The following is a 9,584-nucleotide window of genomic DNA, read 5'->3' as shown; positions in this document are numbered from 1 at the left end:
CAACTTTTAACTACGCGAAAATAGTTCGAGCTTGTTCGTTCTATATAAATACAGTACTTCCTGTATGTTTATTCACCCGTGGGGTTGTTCAATGAATGGAGGGCCGGGGAGCACAAGTGAACAATACTACCGCTGTCCGGGTTTATTGGTCCCCATCGTATTTCGTGCCAAATTGTGACCATAGATTAAACTAAGAAAATGTTCACGCATGTCACCAAACATTATATTTTTCAAAACTATGTTCAAATACGAATCCAATGAGATAATTTTTCTTGACATGCATTAACATTTTGTTAGTTAAATATTTAGTCAAAATTTGGCACAAACTATAAAAGGGACCTATAAACCAGGACGGAGGTAGTACTGTAGTAGTAAGTAGGAGTCGTAGAGTAGTCACCTTAAATAGAGAGTTTCTTTTCTTTAATGCCACGTACACAAATTGAAACGCTTGCTGTGGAGAGAAAAAAGATAATTACTCCACTATATATGGACGCAGGGGCCTGAGCGCTTGCTTTACTAGGGTTGCTCTCTTCATTCTCTCATCCTCTCCAGATATAAACAAGACAGCGGTAGCGACATTTTCTCTCTACTCACCGCTGGTCACAGATCCGGCCGGATCCCTTCGGCCGGTGTGTGTAGAGGACTAAAAGGTGCATCGTTCATGCGGTCATCGACGCAGAGGGAGGAAACCCACAGCTGCCGGAGGGGCCCGATCCTCTTCCCGTGTCGTTCTCTCTGACACAGCGCCGGCTCGGGAGGTCCTCCGACCCTTCTTTGTTCGCAGATCCGACCTACCGCCGTCGACATCCCGGCGACCCTCAGGTATAAGTTCTTCGAAAGCGGCCTTGCTCTACTGCCCCAGCTCCCCACGTGTCTGCATGTGCATCTTTTTCTACTCCCATCAGCTCTTCCAAAGCCACCTAAATTTTTAGTATTATTAGAGGTAAAGCTACTTCATGCATTCGAATCTAGGGCTTTGTTCAAACAACAAAGAAAGGGGGGAAAGTTGTAGCATGAATCTAGGACTTGATTCAAAGAGGAAATAATATGGTGAAAGTAGTAGAGACCGGACACCCAACCGGTCTCTTGGTTGAAAAGGGAAATAATGGGAAAATGCAGTACAAACTGGATAAGGAACAGATCTGTTATTGGTTGAAAAAAGGATAGAAAGTGGCGGCTGGTGGACAAGTCAACAGAGTATGTCCAGGATTAGATTTGCTACCATCAGATAGTAAAAGGTCACCAGGATTAGATTTGCTTCCCTCACATAGTAAAAGGTCTCAGGATTAGATTTGCCGCCCTCACATAGTAAAAGGTCTCAGGATTAGATTTGCTGCCCTCACATAGTAAAAGGTCTCCAGGATTAGATTTGCTGCCCTCACATAGTAAAAGGTCTCCAGGATTAGATTTGCTGCCCTCACATAGTAAAAGGTCTCCAGGATTAGGTTTGCTGCCCTCACATAGCGTGAACAAGCTCGGCATCACCACTTTATGCCTCCTTGTAGGTACATTGTGCTGATGCGTGCACTATCGCATGTTCTTATACCAACCTCTTGCTGTTGTGAATGTAAGGGCGCATGTAAAATGAAGCGATCACACTGTTACCTTAGGGACATGTCTAACCAGTGTTATTGTTAATCTGATGCCTCCAGTGATAAGATGCAATTAAACTGTGTTACAAATGGCACTCCTGTTGTTTTCCCTAGTATGATAAGTAAGTTGCTCCTTTACGCTGTTGAGTGTCCTGGTGTCCCCACGGTCCCATGCCCTTAAACCAACTCTTTAGCTGCTGTTGATTTACTATGTCTGGTAAACAAGCAATGCCACCATTAAAGTAATCCCATATCTGAGGAATCTCATTGTTGATCGTAATGCTTCTGGTAACATGAAGCATTTCTGATGTTTTAAAATTTCTACTGTCCTTGCGTGATTGCCATGAACATAATTAAGATGCTTCTTTTCATTTTGTATTTGTTTCATATATTCTTATTGACCAACAACTATTTACTTTCTATCATTTTGTGCAGATAGGGATATTCATTTCACCATGTTGCTATTGTGACCTTTTGGTGAACTGCACAAAATACTTTTTTTTGGAATGAGTGTCTTGTGCAGTTCAACTAAAATGTCACGTGGGCAACATCTCTCAATTTTGGTGGAACTGCACAAAATGGTGATTGGAGTTTCCAAAATCTCCGTCAAGTTCTGCTGGTAATCTTGTGTAACATTTTATTTGCCTTTGCAAGATGGAGCCGTCACTGTCACCACAATGGCACTTTATTTTAGTGGAACTGCACAAAAGGATAAGAAAATTATAGTTGCACCTTACATGAGCCGGACAGCCAACCTTAATGTTCCTCAATATTAGTACAACTACTAAAGAAGAACCTGCCAGCTCACAAGAGCAAGTACTTCTTGCTAGGTGAATGATGCAATCTTTGCTTCATTTCAGGTGAACCGCAAAAAAAGGCGCATGAATTGAATCATGGAACTCCAGGCAGACCTCATCCTAGTGGAGTTGGAGGTTGAGTTCAAGGAGGCCGCTATTAAAGTGAAATCATGCTCTCCTATCTCCTTGTTTGTGCTGTGCAAACATGTTGTGCAAACGGGAATACTCAACTACAGATGTTGTGACGGTCAAGAGCATTCACCAAGTTCTTCGATTGTATGACATGGCTAGCCAAGATGGATTTAATCCCGATATTTACTTTATCAAAAGGCTCTAATGGGTTGGTTCTGAATCTTGCAAGCTGGGAATCAATGAGATGTGTAGGCATCTTTGTTGTACTTATTATTTGAATCTTATTTGTTTTTTCTGAATCTTGCAACCTAGGAATCAATGAGATGTGTAGGCATCTTTGTTGTACTTATTATTTGGATCTTATTTGTTGGTTCTGAATCTTGCAAGCTGGGAATCAATGAGATGTGTAGGCATCTTTGTTGTACTTATTATTTGGATCTTATTTGTTGGTTATGAATCTTGCAAGCTGGGAAACACGGCATGATGATGCAGAGGACAGCAACCATAACAAACAGTTCAAACTTGGTAGTATTATCTTTGTGAAAGTGCGACAAATGTGCTGATCGTGTGCGTCCTGAGAATAATAATTCTAATTTTTGTGCATGTTGATCCCGTGGCACTGATAGAACGAGCCAATGCATTGTTTGTTTTAAGTACAAATTTCTATTAAAGCTAATTAAATTTAAGTAAAGTGACCACTAACTCCTGTTATTACAGTACCAATACAGACCCGCTCGTGAACCGATGTGTGGCCGGAGTAGGTTTCTTAGTGGAGGCGTTTGAATGCGCCGAGGGTGCATCTTCTGTCGGGCGTGCAGCAGACGAGGGAGGGGTAGTAAGTGTTGTCGCCTATACACAGTCAGCTTACTGTTAAATCCAGTTCCCCAAGAGCTGAAAAACAAACTGCTGCCGCCGCCTACACACTCGTTCACTCGAAGAGACTCCAATGGCGATCCGAGGAGTGAGCCTGCTGGATATGGACTTCAGCAAGGAGTTAGTTCGCCGTTCAGTCCTATGGCTGCACCAAGTTGAATGTGATGTACACCAACGATATGGACTCGGTGAAGCTCTGCCTCGCCTTAGTCCTATGGCTGCACCAGGTTCTGGAGCATTCGCCTGTTTCATCGGCAACGCCGACTGCACCTTCGCTTCGGTGGAGAGAAGGAAGAACGCGACGATTCGGCCATCTGGTGCAACAAGCTTGTCGACATCCAGAAGCAATACAAGATCATCAGCAAGGGGCAGGAGAAGGACTCCGTGGTTGACCTCGCTGAGATCATCATCGATCCCTGATACGCCAACATGAAAGAAGACGACCTGAACACGTGGGGGGTACCTCTGAATCTAGCCTACATAACCTACATGGCCAAGGACGCATACGCATTGCTACAACATGTACAGGCAGATCTTGGACATGAGGGCGTGTCTGCTTCCCGTAACCGACGAGTACACGGACAGCCGCAGAGTCATGATCAAGCATGCCAGGAAGGTCTAGATGTTGTACTTTATCTGTTTATAAGCACCTTTATCATCTGACTGTTTCATGCATTAGCCTATGTGTCGTAATTATCTGTTTTGTTTGAAATATTTCTTTTAAGAACTTATTGACTTGATTGCTTTTTTTAATGGCTATTTGCTTATGTATGTAAACTAGTTCACTTGTCCGTAAAAATAACTAGTTCACTCGGCTGCCGTGCTTTGAATCTCCTTCCTCCCAACATATTCCTCTCCTCAGGTGAACCCACCAGGTATCTGAATTTTCTCCCACTTTCTTTTTCGATGTAAACTGAGTTTTTCCCAGTACTTTCCCCTAGAACCAACTCAACTGTCCCACGCCTAGCCTAAGAAATAATAATACCCCACGTACTATTAACTCATCAAATTAAAATGATATTTTATTTCTTAAGTTGAAAGTTCTTAGAAAATAATAATAATAATTGTTTATATATAACTTGCCAAGTTAACTCCTAGTGATTGCGTACATAAGCTTGCAAAGATTTTACCGACGTGAAATCATGTGTTTATGTTTTTATAACATTTCTCCGTCTAGCCCAACATGATATTTTCACCCAGCCCAGCAAGTCCGCGGATTTCGAGAAACATGCAAATGGGATTTAAACGAGCTGCATAGATGCTACATCATTGTTTTACCCAGCCCACCAAATGGACTAAAAAACAAATGGACTGGCTGATATGTGGGCCAGTAAGTCGAAGCCTAAGAAGGCGTTGGATTTACATCCAACGGCCGGCATTCTTATTCAATCTCTTGTCTTCTTCCCCCAGCGCTGCCGGAACCGCCTGCTCCAACCTTCGGCGTCCAGTGGCATTTTTTTGCACTCCTCAGCGAAATGCTACCCCGCCGACGGCCAGGCCATCCCTCCACTCTGCACCTCCTGTTATTCTCTGCTGAGTGTAGGCCCACCTCGCACCCGAACCAGTCAAGTTTCCCACTCCTCTCTGTCTGCGACTCCACTGCCGCGTCTTCCCCATCTCCGGGTCGTTCCAGTCTGGGGCCTTGCCGTCGTCCACTGCCTCGGTGCGCTCGGCGCGGCATGGTCAACATACGAGAGTCATCGAAAGAGGACTGTACATGGAGAGCCTGACGGCTGGGACCCACGAGGTCCATGGTCGCACGTAAGGAAAGTTCCTTCTTATTACGCACTGTACGTGCACTGTACGTGGGAAGGGCTTCTGTATTTCGTGAAAAAAAACGTTCCCCCCACTGACAGGTCGGACCCAGCAGCTATATCTTTGCACGCAAGGAAGTGCCTCCTTATTACGCACCAAAAAATGAATACCCCCTGCTAGCTGGGACTCACCATAGTGGGTGGCTGATTTGTCGGCCTACTAAGTTGACGAGGACGGAGAGCTTTGTCAATTTAGTTAATATGAACGATTCTAGCTCCAGTGACCGTACGATGTCCATCCAACGGCCATAGTGCTTCTTCAACCTCTAGTCTTCTTGCTCCAGCCGCCCAAAGCAGCGCCGCCGTGCCGCGTGCTCCTTCCTCTCGTGGCCGGCTATGATGCCGTAGAGGCCTCACCGCCCCTACTACTCCCACTGCTGGCCCAGGGTATCCCTCTACTCACCCACACCCCCTGTTATTCTGCGGCGACAGCAGCCTCACGCCGCAGCCGAACCAGTGAACCCTCGTACTCCTCTCCGCGTGGGCATCCACTGCCGACTCCGCGTCATCCCCTTCCTAGGCCTCGCCGTCGTCCACCGAATACTTTTAGGGTATTTTTTCTGTTTCCATGTTTTTATAGTTTTTATCTTTTTTGTATTTTTCAGCTCCTATTTATCTTCTTGTTTTCCCGCTTTTTCGTGAAAATGTCCACCGAATCTTATTAACATGGGATCTAGTTTCGAAAATCTCAACGAAAGAAATCTAACAGTGAAAACGGTTTGTGATTTCAACGCACGATTTAAGAGATAAAATATTCAAAAAAAACAAATTTACGAAAGAAAATGGAAAACTCCCCCGTTACGACAAGTGGCACACATGCAGCGTAACACTTGTCAGCACCAGAGAAGGTGGGAGTGACATTTGCAAAGGGTACAAGTAATTAGTAATTTCTCTTTATCTTGTTTATTCTGATGTACAACACTGCCTCGCCTACAACGCGTTGTCGATGGGCCGGCCGAGGAAAGACGAGGTGTTCGGTTGGTTTTATTGTTGTTTTTCTTCTAGAAACTGTTTTCTGCACCCACTTTTTGGGACCAGGTTTGATCCGATTTTCTTTTATGTTTTCTCTACCAGGTTTTCCTTCCTTCTTTTATTATTTTTTTCTTCACTTTTTTAATATATTTTTCTTCATTTTTAAAACATGTCAACTTTTCTCAAAAAAATCATTGAACATTTTTGTATACATGTTGAACATGTTCCAGCTACACATTAAACATTTTTAAAATACACTCTAAAGATTTATCTAAATACATGTTGAACAGTTATAAAAGGCACATTGAATATTTTTTCAGTATGCAATGAACAGTTTTAAAAATGTACAAACATTTCGTACGTGTTAGAAAATGTTTCTAAATATCACCTACATTTCTTATATCTTGTGAACATTTCTCTAGAATTATACGAATAAATTTTACATTTCATTAAGATTTTCCGAAATGTCATGAAACATACATTTAAACAAGGGCATTTTTTAAATATCATGAACAATTTATTAAATGGTACAAACATTAGGAAGAGTACTGTACGTGGAGAGGCTGACAGCTGGGTCCAAGGCCACATCCCAGTTTTTTTGTGATTTGCCAAGTAAGTCGCTTTGTCAGGCCTGTTGGGCTGCAAATCTTTCAAGACGAGGAGAGCTTCATTCGGCTGGCCGAGAAAATGGCCTATCAGTAATGAGAAATGGGTTGTACATTTTTAAAACACATCAAACCGGCAATTAGTTTCAAATATCTTTTTTTCATTTTGAGATTTTAAATTACATTAATTTTTATGCATGGAAAATTTGCTGGATTTTATATTGATATACATTTATTTTTAAAATCAGTTTGAATGTGAGTCGAAATTTCGGGATTAAAAACAGTTCGGACCGCACCGAAATATGCAAAATTTCGTATAATTTTTTAACCGTGGCCACAATATGTACTGTAATGCTAACAAAAAGAATATGGGCTCCAAAAAAACCTTAAGAATTAGCAAATGGGCTGTAAATTATTAGAAATAATGGCACATGGGATGTATGCTGTTTTCCACAGATTTGAGGCTTTCGTAAAAAAGGTTGACGCACAAGCAGTGACTGTTGGATGTCCATCCAACGGCCGTCGTGCTTCTTCAATCTCTGCTTTTCCTGCTCCAGCCGCTCAAACAAGCGCCGGCGGGACTGCCTGCTACCTCCTCCCCACGGCCGGCTGTGCTGCCGCGCAGGCCTCACCGCCCCACCGTACTCTCATCGCTGGCCTAGCCATCCCTCTACTCACCCACACCTACTGTTATTCTCCGGCGACGGCAGACGAACAAGTAAACCCTCGTACAGTCGTACTCCCCTCCGCGTGGGAAACAACTGCCGAGTCTTCCCTGCCTCCGTGTCTTTCCCTTCCTAGGCCTCGCCGTCGTCCACCGCCCTGGTGCTCTCGGCACGGCCTGGTCAACAATGTCAACGACCGACATGCATCTGAAGTGGACTGTACGTGGAGAGGCCGACAGCTGGGTCCATGGCCGCACGCAGGGAAATGCCTCCTTATTACGCGCAAAATAATGATTCCTCCACCTGATATCAGGGACCCACCGAAAGGGCCTCTGTATTTCATGAAAAAAATGTTACCGCCCACAGCTCAGACCCACCAGCTATATCTTTGCACCCAAGGAAGTGCCTCCTTATTACGCACAAAAAAAATGAATACTCCCCCTGTTAGCTGGGAGCCAGTATAGTGGCAGGCTGACTTGTGGGCCTACTAAGTTGACGGGGACAAAGGGCTTTGTCAACTTAGTCAATATGCATGATTCTAGCTCCAATGACCATACGATGTCCATCCAACGGCCGTAGTGCTTCTTCAACCTCTGGTCTTCTTGCTCCAGCCGCCCAAACCAGCGCCGGTTGTGCCTCGTGCTCCTGCCTCCCGTGGCCGGCTGCGATGCGGCGGAGACCTCACCGCCCCCTACTACTCCCACCGCTGGCCAGGCTATCCCTCTACTCACCCACACACCCTGTTATTCTGCGGCGACGGCAGCCTCACACCGCACTGAACCAGTGAACCCTCGTACTCCTCTACGCGTGGGCATCCACTGCCGCATCTTCCCCAGCTCCGCGTCGTCCCCTTCCTAGGCCTCACCGTCATCCACCGCCCTGGTGCTCTCGGCACGGCGTGGTCAACCCGGTCAAGGAATGGCTTCCATTGGACGTGGACTGTACGTGGAGAGGCTGACAGCTGGGTCCACGGCCGCAGCAAGGAAGTGCCTCCTTATTACGCGCAAAATAATTATTCCTCCACCTGACAACGGGGACCCACCGGACGGGCCACCGTATTTTGTGAAAAAACGTTTCCCCCTGACTGTTGGAACCCACCAGCTACATCTTCGCACGCAAGGAAGTGCGTCCGGGCAAAAAAAACAATTCCCCTCCCTGACTGCTGGGACCCACCAGCTACATTTTGCAGGCAAGGAAGTGTGTGACAGTCGGGACCCACCTGGTCAAAGCGTACGTAGGGTTGTCATTCTGGTCGCGAACATGTACGTACATACTGGTCGTTGTAGAGGCGCACACGTGTCGTAGTAGAGGCAAGCACATAGCATGTACAGGTACGTACAGCGGCGAGGGTGCAAGAAAGAAAATACAGCCACGTACGTACATACGGGCAGGGTCTCGAACGCCTACTCGTGCATACGTACATGGTTGGGTCGGAACGGAGAAACAGCATCGTCGTTGTGTTCATGGGGAGCCAACCGGCTAGGTCGGAACGGAATGCGTGGTCGTGTTCATCGGGAGGGCTTGGACGGAACAGGCGATGGAAACGAGGCCTGGCGTACCGCACAACAGAGGAAACGGACCTCCTACGTTCGGAACGGGGTCCTGTTGATCGGGAGGGGTGTGGCGTACCGCAAAACGGAGGAAACGGACCTCCTACGATTGAAACGGGGGTCCTGTTGATCGGGAGGGGCTTGGCGTACCGCAAAACAGACGAAATGGACCTCCTATGGTCGAAACGGGGGTCCTGTTGATCGGGAGGGGTGTGGCGTACCGCAAAACGGACGAAATGGACCTCCTACGGTCGAAACGGGGTTCCTGTTCATCGAAAGGGGTGTGGCGTACTACAAACGGGACTTCACGGGATACTGTTCATCTCCACCGTCGACCTCCCCCAGCCTCCACGGGCTACCGTCGACCTCCTCCAGCCTCCACAGGCTCCTGTTCATCCAGCCTCCACCGCACGCTACTCCACCGGCTACTGTTCAACCACCTCTCCACGGGCACCCCTCCACCATCTACTGTTCATCCAGCCCTCCACACCACGGTGTCCTGTTCAACCACCCCTCCACGACCACCCCACCACTGTCTACTGTTCATCCAGCCCTCCACACCACGAGATCCTGTTCATCCAGAG

Source organism: Triticum dicoccoides, chromosome 1B, assembly GCF_002162155.2.
Source record: "Triticum dicoccoides isolate Atlit2015 ecotype Zavitan chromosome 1B, WEW_v2.0, whole genome shotgun sequence".
In the NCBI taxonomy this organism is placed as follows: Eukaryota; Viridiplantae; Streptophyta; class Magnoliopsida; order Poales; family Poaceae; genus Triticum; species Triticum dicoccoides.
The sequence above is the reverse complement of the archived record's forward strand: the minus strand, read 5'-3'. Positions refer to the sequence as shown.